General features: G+C 39.2%; 1 protein-coding gene across 4 annotated transcripts in view; it reads right to left on the minus strand.

The window, feature by feature from the left end:
* CDK14 (cyclin dependent kinase 14) overlaps positions 1-12,815 on the minus strand; it is a 613,351-nt gene that overhangs the window by 488,911 nt on the left and 111,625 nt on the right. The gene's annotated exons all lie outside the window — the stretch shown is intronic.

The following is a 12,815-nucleotide window of genomic DNA, read 5'->3' on the forward strand; positions in this document are numbered from 1 at the left end:
AAAAAAAAAAAAAAAAAAAACAGAAATATGCAAATCAAAAGGGAATAAAAGAAGAACATAGGATGACAAGAAGAGAATTAAAACTCTGCCGTTGATGCACCCTTGTAAAATAAATCAATATAACCTTATTTTCAAATACGTATATACTCCCCAGTGTAGTATTTGTCTCTTTACAGAATCCATTAAAAAAATACTTTAATTTTCCAACAGAGTTTTTGGAAAATGTGTGTGTACATAACCATGTTATAAAGTATATCTGGATATGGCCAAAATCTGGTTTGCCCTACAAGGTTTCAAACCATTAAAAGTGAGTTCTTTCGTCTTCTAATTTGTGATAGCAATAATGTTTCCATTAGGAAGAAACATGTCAATAAAATAATAAGAGCTGGAGCTAACTTCTATGGCTGCTACCTCTTTTTCACTCTAAAAGACTCAAAGGAACAAAAGTGCCCAAACACTCCCTCAGCTGATCTGAATCACTACATATTATGCATATCTGATACGTGATGACAATGAGACGTGCAGCTTAATGCACTGCCTTAAGTTATGAAGAGCCTACAGAGGGAATCTGATTAATTTGCCCAATAGATTTTTCCAACACAGTGTCTTTGAGAGCAAGACAAATAGAAACTCATTTTGTCTGACCCGAGGGTCTCATCTGGCTTCTTCTACATCATGATTTTAAATTTATTATTCATGCTATATTTTATTTCTCCAATCAATGAAAAGCTGGTGCTCTTCCATTCACATTGTGTTACGAATGCAAAAATTTAATTATACCAAATAACATCTGAAGACCCAATATAACATTAAACTAAACTGAATATCTTTAAATCAGACACTAGAAGCTATGTTTAATGATACAACAAAATTTAAATCATCTCAAAGAGACTGTCGGAAAGTCCAAGGCAGATATAAACTGAGGTCCTTGTAATATCATTAGCTGAGCTAATATTTCACAATATAAAGAAATTCGGATCCTTCAAAACACTCTTATCTTAACTGCAGACATTTTCTTATTTAGTCCTCAAATTACCATAAAGGTTTTACAGAGATATACATATAAACAAAAAATACACATAAACTAAATATATATAAACAAAAATTCTATTTATATAAACAAAAAGGGGATACTACTGCTATAACCCCCTTATACTCTATTACACATAGTAATTTTTAATAACATCTAAAGCACCAGGAGAAAAATAATGAAAACAATAGCCTCTGATAGCCACAGCACATTTTCGAGTTGGGAGACATCCATCCTCCACACTTTGAGACAGTTTCTTTAATAGCCTATGCTGACTATAAGTCTATATAGCAAAAGATCATTTTTAAAAATCCATTCTTAAAAATGACAGATTCAATGACTTGTACAACAAATCATATAGCATAGCTGTACTATTCCAGCAAAAATTGACAGAATTGTTAAAAAAGTAAACTACTTTTGATTCAATAAAACTACTGCAGTCACTAAAGAGTACTTCTAAAGAGCATATTCACAATGTACAGAGTATTTTAAGAGACTCAAACATTATACCAGTAGGCTCTTCATTTCTTTGTAATATTACTTGTAACTCTCTTTTAAAATAAACTGCTTTGGGGACTCGTGCTTCTAAAGGTTCTTGGAAGGAATATATGATAGACAACTTGACAAAATATACATTTATTTGGTAAGGGATAATTTTTATTACAGGTTATTAAAGAGATAGTATATTACCTACACTAATAAGTCATTAATATTATCATCAAACACACATAGAAATACTTTGGGTAAATTATCAAAAAAAGAAAACTTAAGTAACAAGCTTTGAAATGTTTGTTTGAATAAGTAATTCAGATTATTTTGTTAATTCAAGTTGCAATCAGTTAATACAGTTTAAACCAATCACATAATACTATCTCTGAGCTAGATTTAAGAACTGTTCCTGGTGGGTAGAGTAGCTAACATCAGTAATCCTAGCATTTGAGAGGCAGATGCAGAAGGATCACTTGAGCCCAGGAATTCAACACTAGCCTGGGTAACATACCAAGACCTCGTCTCTATAAAAAAATGTTTAAAAATTAGCTGGGCATGGTGGCATGTGCCTGTAGTCCCAGCTAGAGAAGCCGAGGTGGGAGGACTGCTTGAGACTGGGCGGCTGAGGCTGAAGTGAGCCGTGTTCACACCACTGCACTCCAGCCTAGGCAACAGACTGAGACCCTGTCCCAAGATGAAAAAAACAAAAAACAAAAAACAAACTGTTTCCAACTCTTTTTGCAATTCTTCCTGATACAATTGTTTTGAAGGTTATTGAATTTAGGTGGATAATTACTCTCTTGTTCTTACTATCTCGAATACAGAAGTCTATCAGCACCTTCTTAAGGAATTGTTTATGTCATGATTTGCATCCCTAGCACCTGGCAAATAATAGCTAGTGTTAATGAATGGATGGATGGATGGATAAAACAATGAACCAATTACGATTTCTGAGTTTATATAGTCATTACCCTACACTTGCTCTTGTGCAATCCTCCTTCATTAAACCCTATATTAAAAAAAAAAAAATGAAAAGTAAGGTTATACATTGAGGCTTTTCACAACAAGTGGGCCAGACAAACCACTTCCACTCTCTCCCCCTCTGCAGTTCTGCTTAGTCTTGGAGAACCCACCAACTCCCCATCCTCCAATGCTGTGGCTTCATTTGAAATTCTGAGTGTAAGCAGGCTTCCCTTAAAGCTCCTATGTTACATGCTTCTAACAGCACTGTTCCTCAACAAAGGCTGTGACTTTGCTCCACTTATTCTTATAATCAACTAATAACTAAAGACCAGCTCTGCTCCTAATCATTCAAACTAAACAAATGTTTACAATTTCATCGCTGAGTCACAGTCTCTCTGGCCCAAATGTTGATTCTGCCAAAGAGGTGACTCAGTGGCACAGCTGCCTGCCAGCCACACAGCTGGCACCACTGGGCATCCTAACCCATTCCCCTGACAGCCTAAAGAAATGACATGCCCTAGAGCAGGGCACTGAGGCATCAACCACAGAGACCTGACATTTGTAACACTTGCTCCCATTTCCCCCTTCCATTAAACAAAGGGATAAGATTCGTAAATGTCCCTAAAATTGAAAAAAATCAAGTCATTTTAGGCACCAAAACATCTACTTCAGAGAAAAGAAGCTTGATTATAAATGCATCAGGCACAGCTGCTAGGCTTTCCTCCTCCTATTCACAAGGAAAAAGAAAAAAAACAACTTCTAGGAAAACATTATATATTCTTCTCCATCACCTCCAAAAGACAAAGTGATTTGGTGTTTTCCCCCTTTAGTGAATACACAAAAGACGCCTCAGTAAAATCACTATCAGGTTAGATTTTTAGAACGTAACTGAAACCAAGATTTTACAAACATCTATTTTCTTTAAATGAGCAGATAACAGCCTGCAACACAATAAGAAAGTGTGAAAATTACCACAAGACTTTGGCAGCATAACATTAAGACACCTTTCTTTGTTTGGAAAAAGTAAAAACCAGTATGAAACTATTACAAGGAGCTCAAGTTTCACAGTAAGATTTATAGAAACCAATATATTTTGGAGGGAATTGGAAGGTAGGTGAATGTCAGAAAGTTGTATTTCAGGATTTATCACTCTGACTGCTTAAACAAGACTACCAGCCTATATAGTACAATACTCTGTTAGTGGGTATTTGTCTAAGCATTTGTAATGCCAAGTGGATCTAGGAAAGTCTTTTCTTATTTGCTTCCAAAACAAGCAGTGATGTATCAAATTTTGAAGAAAATCCTAAAATACCTGCTAAGATTTCAAAATGATCTATGTCAAAGTTAAATATAACAGACATGGTAAACATCTATACATTATTACTTCCCTTCATTCTTCAAGCTATCAGAAATGCCAAACGCATTAAAAAAAAAAAAACTTGATATACAACTGAACAAATATGTAGAAAGTATGGCAAGGCTAGTTTCTTTGGTTTTAATCTGTGGCCCTGCCTTTTCTTCTCTGAAGAGCCTTGAAACATTTGGGACTGAGCCAGGTGCAGTGGCTCATGTCTGTAATCCCAGCATTTTGGGAGGCCAAGGCAGGAAGATACCTTGAGCCCAGGAGTTTGAGATCAGCCTGGGCAACATAGTGAGACCCCAAAAAATGAGCAAAACTAGCTATGTGTGGTGGTGTCCACCTGTAATCCCAGCTACTCCCGAGGCTGAGGTGGAAGAATGGCTTCGCCCAAAAGGTTGAGGCTGCACTAAGCCAAGATCACGCCACCGCACTCCAGCCTGAATGACAGAGTGAGACGCTGGCTCAAAAAAAATGAAACATTTAGACTGGTCCTGGAGTTGCAGATGCCAACTGTGACCTACCTCCTATCACCCTCCCCACCCTCAACCCACCCAGGCCCTCCCAACAACTTCCTCCTGTAAGTGCACCAGGGTCTTTACACTAGCTATTCCTTTTGCCAGGTACACTCTTCCCTTAACATCCCTACAGCTCCCTCACAGCTTTTCCGCCAATTATCCAAAGTGAGTTTCTCAGGGAGGCCCTTCCTGACAACTCCGTCAAGAATGTAAAGCCTCCCTCAACATCTCCTATCTCCTTTTCCTGCTTTAATGTGTTCTCCTTAGCAACTATTACTATCTTACATACTATTTAGACTATTCATTTTGCTTACTATCTCCACTAAAATGCAAGCCTTATGACTCTATGAAAGCAGGGACTTGTGTCTGATTTACTCAACACTGCATTTTCAGTGCTTAAGAGAGTTACGGGCATATAGTATGTGCTCAAAAAAGTTTTTACTGAAGAAATGAATGAATCTACACAATGACTATTCTTTGGAGGGTCTCCAGACTGCCTTCTTGATGAACTGTAGTTTGCTAACTCCACCTTGAAGGCCCTTTGCCTAGTCAAACATTCTAAATGTCACCTCCATCCCTTCCTCTTCTATAATAGTTTCTTCTTTATTGCCTTGACAGTTTTAGGTCTCATTAAAATGGACTTTTATAAAGTAAGCAAAATGTAAAGAAATCAATAAGCAGCAGCAAGATTTCAGTTGCCATGAAAAGTTTTCTCTCAGTTTTGCATGTTTTTGCAATCCTTGAATCACGGAAAGGAAAACAGTCCATTTGTATATGTGTTTGCATATATGCAGAAAAGAGAACAAATTATTAATAAACAGATACATTAAATTGTTTCCATTTCTATGGGAGATTCAAGAAGGTGCTGTTTTAAAGTTTTATAAATTCTTACAGAGTTACAGTTGGCTGGTTATTTAAAAGTTATAGGGCACATTCCATCCTGTCAACTTTATAACAGCCAAAGTTAACTGTTGATGATACTTGGCTAGCAATTATCAAATTTATATTTCAAGAAAAAAAGCGATACATGATCTACGTCAACATTCGTTTAGGGGAAAAAAAATCCTATATTCAGGCCTTAAAAGCAAAGCATTCAAACAAATGAAAATACTTTTAAAAAGTTTGAAAGCAGAAGAAAGGCCAGACTAAATATGCCAGGTATAAGAAAGTGTTATAATATGGCTACAAACAACAATGCTGTTTCTACAAAACAGCAGTTGTGGCACAAGAATAGGCATGTAGATAAACGGAAAATAATGCTTAGAGGAAGAAAAAAAATCCCTACTATATAGGAAAGGTTAAATGTATGGAAAAGAAAGGTTGAGTGGGCAAAATTCCAGGCTTTCTCATCCTGGAAACCATCTCTAACCCTAAGCCATCTCAGCACTAATCAGATCCAGGTTGTTGATAAGGCACACAAACTGGCCCTCTGTTTTAACCACGGCCAACCACCACATAATAAGAAAAAACTATTATCAATAAATGGAGCTACTGAAATGGACAATTTGGGAAAATAAAAAACTATTTCGATCTTATTCTACACCACATGTCAAAATATGTCAGATGGACGGAGCTGAGCACCACCTTCAGTGTGGAGTGTGGTGCTTCTGTCCAGGAGGGGAAAAGAGGTGTGAAGACTGTCTGTTTGGTGGCTGAGCCAGACTGGGTGTGCTGGGGCGGTGCCCCAGCCTGTCCCAGGAGGTCTGGAGTGGCCAGTTTGCAGGGAGGGGCAAGTGTGTCACTGTGGTTTCCACTCACCATTTTTTAAACTGCCTAGACCAAACTGTTTTGGAAAAAGATCCTTACACAAACCATAATTATGCATTTTGTGATATTTTTTAGCTCTCTGTGAAAGGAATCCTCCCTAAAACATCTAAATCTAAAAGTCTAAGTTTGTTTTGTTTTTACATTCCCATTTCCAAATATAATCATGGAAGCAAATTAAGCACTGAGGTTAGTCCACAGCTCATTTCTCCTCTCACACTGAACATGTCTACATCTGCAGAAATTCATCTTTCATACTCTTCTAGAGGAATTTGTGTTCTCACCTTTCCTAACTGATTATCTTTAGCTATGGCTATCCTCTCTCGAGACTGATAAGACTTACTGAAGCTGAAACTTCTCATCTAAACTCTGACAATCCCACCAGGTGGCCCCCAGCCACCCTCCACCAGCTAGAGGCACAACTAATCAGATTCTCCTTAATGGTCCTACTCTAGCTGATTCACATTCCAGTAATCAATACAGGGCTTTGTTCAAAGGCTGCATTTTGTTTCTTGCTATAGATAACCATATTCTTAAAAATAGTGTTTTATCCTTAAAAGCAGCCCTCTCATAAGACTCATTAACAACTTCTGTGCAATTTGATGTCCCCTTCATTATGAACAATAGACTATCTCACTATAGAACCAGAGTTTAAGACAGCTTAGTTAAGTGCCCAAATGCCAAATAGTGTCTCCATAATAATACATTCATCCCAACGCAATCAGCACAACTGAACACTCTACAAAAGCTGTAAGTGGTGTGTCTATATGGAGTGACAAACAAGTTTCTAACTCAGCTTATTGGGTCCCTGATATCTATGAAAAACAAGTTTTAACCTTAATACAAGTCAGTGGATTATGAGAATACTTAAAAATGCATCAATTGCAGTACTCCATTATCTTAATGGTACAATCAACAGTAACTATGAAAGAAAAGTAAGGATGTGTTGCACAACAAATAAGGCATGAAATTGTACTTTTGTGATTTATGAAACCATAGGTTTGTGATTATTCACTTACAAACTTTTTTTAGGGTAATGATGTGTGTTGGAATATTTATCGTACTGAAGTCAAAAGACTCCTAGAAAAAATATTGTTAACAAGCACCATCTATTGCGTCTCTGGAAAACAGTCTTAGCCAATTTTTTTTTCTTTTGAGACAGAGCTTCCCCTGTTGCGCAGGCTGGAGTGTAACGGCATGATCTCAGCTCACTGCAATCTCTGACTCCAGGGTTCAAGCGATTCTCCTGCCTCGGCCAGTAGCTAGGATTACAGGCACCTGCCACCACATCTGGCTATTTTTGTATTTTTAGTAGAGATGGGGTTTCACCATGTTGATCAGGCTGCTCTTGAACTCCTAACCTCAAGTAATCCACTCGCCTTTGCTGGGATTACAGGAGTGAGACACTGTGCTGAGGTGGGAGGACTCCTTGAGCCCAGGAGGTTGAGGCTGTGACTGTGCCACTGGGTGGGCAGTGATTGTGCCACTGCACTCCAGCCTGGGCAAGAGAGAAAGAGGGAGCGGGCAGAGGGGAGGAAAAGAAGGGGAGGGGAGGGGGGAGGGAGGAGATATGGAGGGGAGGAGGGAGGAGATACGGAGGGGAGGAGGGAAGAGGCAGAGAGGGAGGGAGGGAGGGAGGAAGGAGGGAAGGAGGGAAGGAGGGAAGGACGGAAGGAGGGAAGGAGGGAATGCAGGTTCTCATTCAGTTTTTAAAAATTCAAAGTTGAATGTGGCCACATCTGTGATGTCTTCCCTGACCCAACCAGGATGAGAGCATCACTCCCTCTTCCTTCCCCAACCTTTGATACCCTTATAATGGTACTTAACACACTGAAGTATATCCATATATTTGTTTTCCTCTACTACTGCTCCTCCCTGGCCCTTAAAAATCACTGCCATAGAGCCCTACAGCTTGATAGGAGAAGTCCTATCCCTTAAGCATGGAAAACTAATAGGAATGTGAGAACCACTGTCTTAGACAGTGTATGAGGAAATTAATTTAATAATTCTTTAGAATGGAACCAGTTGTAAAGTTTCAGCTCCACAAACTAACGTGAAATATTTTTTTCTCCACTCCTTACTAGTAAAATATACCATTCTATGTTAAAAGAAAAAAAAAAAAAACAACCAGCATTTAAACTACGGCATCCCAAAACGTTTCCAGTATCTTAGAATAATTTCCCCTCTGACCTATTCATCTGTAATAGTGAAACATACACATGAATGTTTATAGCTATGTTAGTCATAATGGCCAAAAGGCAAAAACAACCCAAATGCCCATCAACTAGGTAAATGTATTTAAAAAACATGACCCAGGCAAGGTGGCTCAGGCCTGTAATCCCGGCACTTTGGGAGGTTGAGGTGGGTGGATTCAAGGCCAACCTGGGGAACATAGTGAGACCTCCTTCTCTACAAAAATAAAAATAAAAAATTAGCCAGATGTGGTGATGCACACCTGTGGTCCAAGCTACTCAGGAAGCTGAGGAAGGAAGATCACTTTAGACCATGAGTTTGAGGCTGCAGTGAGCTATGATCACACCATGGCACTCCAGGCTAGATGAGAAAGTGAGACCAAATTTAAGAAAAAAAAAAAAAAATGCTGATGCATATGACATGAATCTTATTGGATAAATATTATGCTAAGTAAAAGATGCTAGAAATGAAGATCACATATTATAATTGTATGACTCCATGAATTTCTTTGTTTGTTTGTTTTTGGAGACAGAGTTGGCTCTGTTGCCCAGGCTAGAGTGCAGTGGCACAATCTCAGCTCACTGCCGCCTCCGCCTCCTGGGTACAAGTGATTCTCCTGCCTCAGCCCCCTGAGTAGCTGGGACTACAGGTGCACATCACCACACCTGGCTAATTTTTGTATTTTTAGTAGAGATGGGGTTTCACCATGTTGGCCAGGCTGGTCTCGAACTCCTTACCTTGTGATCTGCCTGCCTTGGCCTCCCAAAGCGCTGGGATTACAGGTGTAAGCCACTGTGCCCGGCCCTCCATGTGTTTTTTTAAAAGGTCCAGAATAGGTAAATTAATCAAGACAGAAAGTTATTGGTAGTTGCTCACAGCTGACAGGCAGGGAGGGAATGTAAGTGGGTGATATCTAAAGGGTACAAGGATTATTTCTGAGATGATGAAAGTGATCTAAAACTGACTGTGGTAATGGTTGCACAACCCTGTGAATATACTAAAAACTACAATTGTATGCTTAAAAATGAGTGAATTAGATGGCATGTGAAATATGTATCAATAAAGGTATTACCCAAGAAAAAGAATATAGTATCTTCACATTCTGTATTCTCCTCTCTTTGCTTTACTCAGATTTCACCTCTTTCCAGCCACCTTTCCACATTAGCTCCAACTAACTCCAAAAGTTACTCTTCCTGCTTCACTCATCCCCCAAATAAACTACATTCACTGTGGTGAAGATAACTGGTCAGAAACTCAATTCCTGAAATTCTGCCAAATGACTCCTGGGCTACAAACAGAGCAGAATAATTTGCAACTGGGCTTATACACATTTGTCTTTTTTAAGGCATCCTGAGTTTTAAACAGCAAACTTTTAGTAGGCTTATACCATATTGACTGTCTGTTTTTACACATCATCTAGTAAATGTGCTGAAGGAACTGATTATTTGTTATGCAAGTTTCATAACCACAACAGTCATAAAATTCATTAGAAACAATTCCATTGAGCATCAGGAGAGAGGCGAAGAAATGCCTACTGGTGATATATAAACCAAAGTGGGGGGCATTACCCTTTCTCCCACAATGCCATCAGCTGCCCCCCTACTGAGCCACCCCAAGTAACATACAAGATAAAAATAGATGAGCTTGCATCAAAATGAAACTTCAAGACAAGCCATCTCGACTGCCACACAGATTTCCCTTCTGTGTTGTCCTATATAAAGATTTTCAGCACCACTGCAAAGGGCCAAACACTGGCTTTGCCTTAAGGGAAAAATTTTTCTCTTTCTTTCTTTCTTTTCTTTCTTTCTTTTTCTTTCTTTACTTCTTTCTTTCATTTGTTTACATTTTAACATTTTCTGAATTCCTTCTGATAACCTTATTCATGTTACAGTGAGCCTATATAATCTTCTTATCGATGCTGCAGAGGGGAGAAGGTGGTGGCTCAGTAATGAAGACCCCTCCCTCAAAAAAAAAGTCATCTCCTGAGAGCAAGAATCTATGGCTTCTATGGATTACTTGATCTCAAATTCAGTATGGAGGAAATCCTGAATGCTGGGAATATCTGTGCTGACAATCTGCATAAGGATCACAACTTCCCACCTGACTGAACAGACATAGAGAGCACCATCTAGGTGGGAAACAGCAGCCATCCAGCCATTCCAGCAGAGCCTGGGTACCAATCTCACAATGATGAAAACATCCAGCTGGCAACCTGCTAAACAGAGAGCTCATTCACATAAAAACCTCCCCATTCCTTATTTTTTTTTCTCAAAAACTTTACTGTTCAGCCCACTAGCTTTTGTTCTTAAGAATGAGGGAAGACTTTGGGAGACTACTAAGAAGGGATAATTGAATTTTGAGGTACGAGCAGGATATGAGATTTGGGGAGGGCAAGGGTAGAATGATACGATTTGGATATCTATCCCACCCAAATTTCATGTTGAAATGTAAGACTCAATGTTGGAGGCTGGGCCTGTGGGAAGAGGTCTTAGCGTCATGGGATGGATCCCTCATGTTTTGGTGCTGACCTCATGATCGTGAGTTCTCACAGGATCTGTCTGTTTAAGGGTGTAGGGCCTCTCATCACTCTCTCTTGCTCCTGCTCTTGCCATGTGATGTGCCTGCTCCCACTTTACCCTCTGCCATGAGCAAAAGTTCTCTGAGGCCTCCACAGAAGCCATGCAGATACTGGCATTCATGCTCGTACAGCCTGCGAAACCGGAGCCATTTAAACCTCTTTTCTTTATAAATGACTCAGTCGCAGATATTTCTTTAATATCAATGCAAGAAGGGTCTAACACAAAGCCTCAAATATGAGAAAATATGAAATTGTAGAAAGACTGCACCAAGGATAAAGAAACCAAGACTATAGTTCCAGCTCTGCTGTGTGACTTTGGGCACATTCTTTAGCCTATCTAGGCTATAGTACTTTCTCCGTGAAATGAATTAGTTGAACTAAATGATCCCAAGTCTACAGAGGTAGGTCAACTTAAAGCACAATACTACACTAGGAATTCATTGGAAAATACGCTAAATAAAATAAGGTTCTGAAAAACTTAATGCCACTTCCCAAATTATATGACCTGCTACATTACTTCCTACAGCCTCTGGATAGCTATTAGAAAAGTGCCATGGTGTGCTCAGTGCCATCCCAATGGTAGAGTGTAACAGCACATCCAAATACTATAAAATAGTGAAAACAACTCCTGCAGGCTACTGTGGAAGTATCTGTTTTGTTGTTTACAGAAAGACCAAGTAAATGCAAATTTATCTTTCAACCCCAAATCAGAATTTATCTTTTTTAATCACTTTTTCCAGTTCCCTAAACCCTCCCCAAGTTACGCACTCCTTCCTTGTGCTGTCAATCTATATCAACACTTGCACTTGTCATTTATTGATTTATTCATGTCTGTCTCTCTCACTTTTAGTTTGTCAAGTCCACAAAAGCAGAAAATAACTTCTTATATCTTGTGTCCTCAGTTCCAAGCTCTAGATCTGTTTAACAGACACAACTATTTCAGCTGCAAATTTAAAAAGGCATGTACAGGCTCATGTACCTAAAAGGTCTAGAAATAGTCTAAGCTTCAGGCACAGCTAGATCCAGTTGTTTAATTGATAGTTAAGAATCTGTCTGTCTCCATCTCTCAGCTGACGTTTCTTCACGTTGGTTTCGTAAATAGACACCACTTTCTGGTTGCAAGGCAGCAATATTCCAGGCTACAGCAGTTTTCTTTCTCACTAATTATAGGTATCTCTCTCATGACCCTTTTTGTGTCTATGTCCAACTCTGAAACAATCACTGTGGCTGTAGACATACAATCCTCATTGGCCAAATTAATGCCATTTGCCCACTCCTGAGCAAGGTCAGCCTGTAGACTAAATTGTGAGGAGGGAGTTTCACAAAGAGCAAACCAAGTCCCATTTCCAGAAAAATAGAGGGGGCACAGAAGGCAGAAACAGCAGATGTCCATTACAACTTGTTTGTTTGCTTAATTAAATGTAATTATGTTTGTAATAGAGACTTTGTCCTTTCATAGACTCTGATTGCACCGCTACCTAGTACACAAATAGATTCTAATAAATTATGTCAGATTAGTTAAGAATGAAGGAGGAGGAGTTGAGATGGCAGATGAGGTATACAAGTGGATACAGGCAAAGGGAAAACAGCAGTCTTTCTAGATCACCCTGAAAACGGAAATAAAATTCTACTTTTAAGTGTGTGAGGTCAGGCACAGTGGCTCATGCCTCTAATCCTAGGCATGGGAGGCCTTGGAGACCAAGGAGGGGGATCATTTGAGTCCAGTGTGGGCAACACAGTGAGACCCTATCTCTAATAAAATTTTTTTTTAAATAGCCAGGCATGATGGCCCAAACCTGTGATTCCCAGATACTCAGGAGGCTGAGGCAGGAAGATTGCTTGAGCCCAGAAGATCAAGGTTGCAGTGTGCCATGCATACCATTACACTCCAGCCTGGGCAACAGAGCAAGGAACCATTTTTTT

The sequence above is a fragment of the Cebus imitator genome, unplaced genomic scaffold (genome assembly GCF_001604975.1).
Source record: "Cebus imitator isolate Cc_AM_T3 unplaced genomic scaffold, Cebus_imitator-1.0 Scaffold98, whole genome shotgun sequence".
Lineage (NCBI taxonomy): Eukaryota > Metazoa > Chordata > Mammalia > Primates > Cebidae > Cebus > Cebus imitator.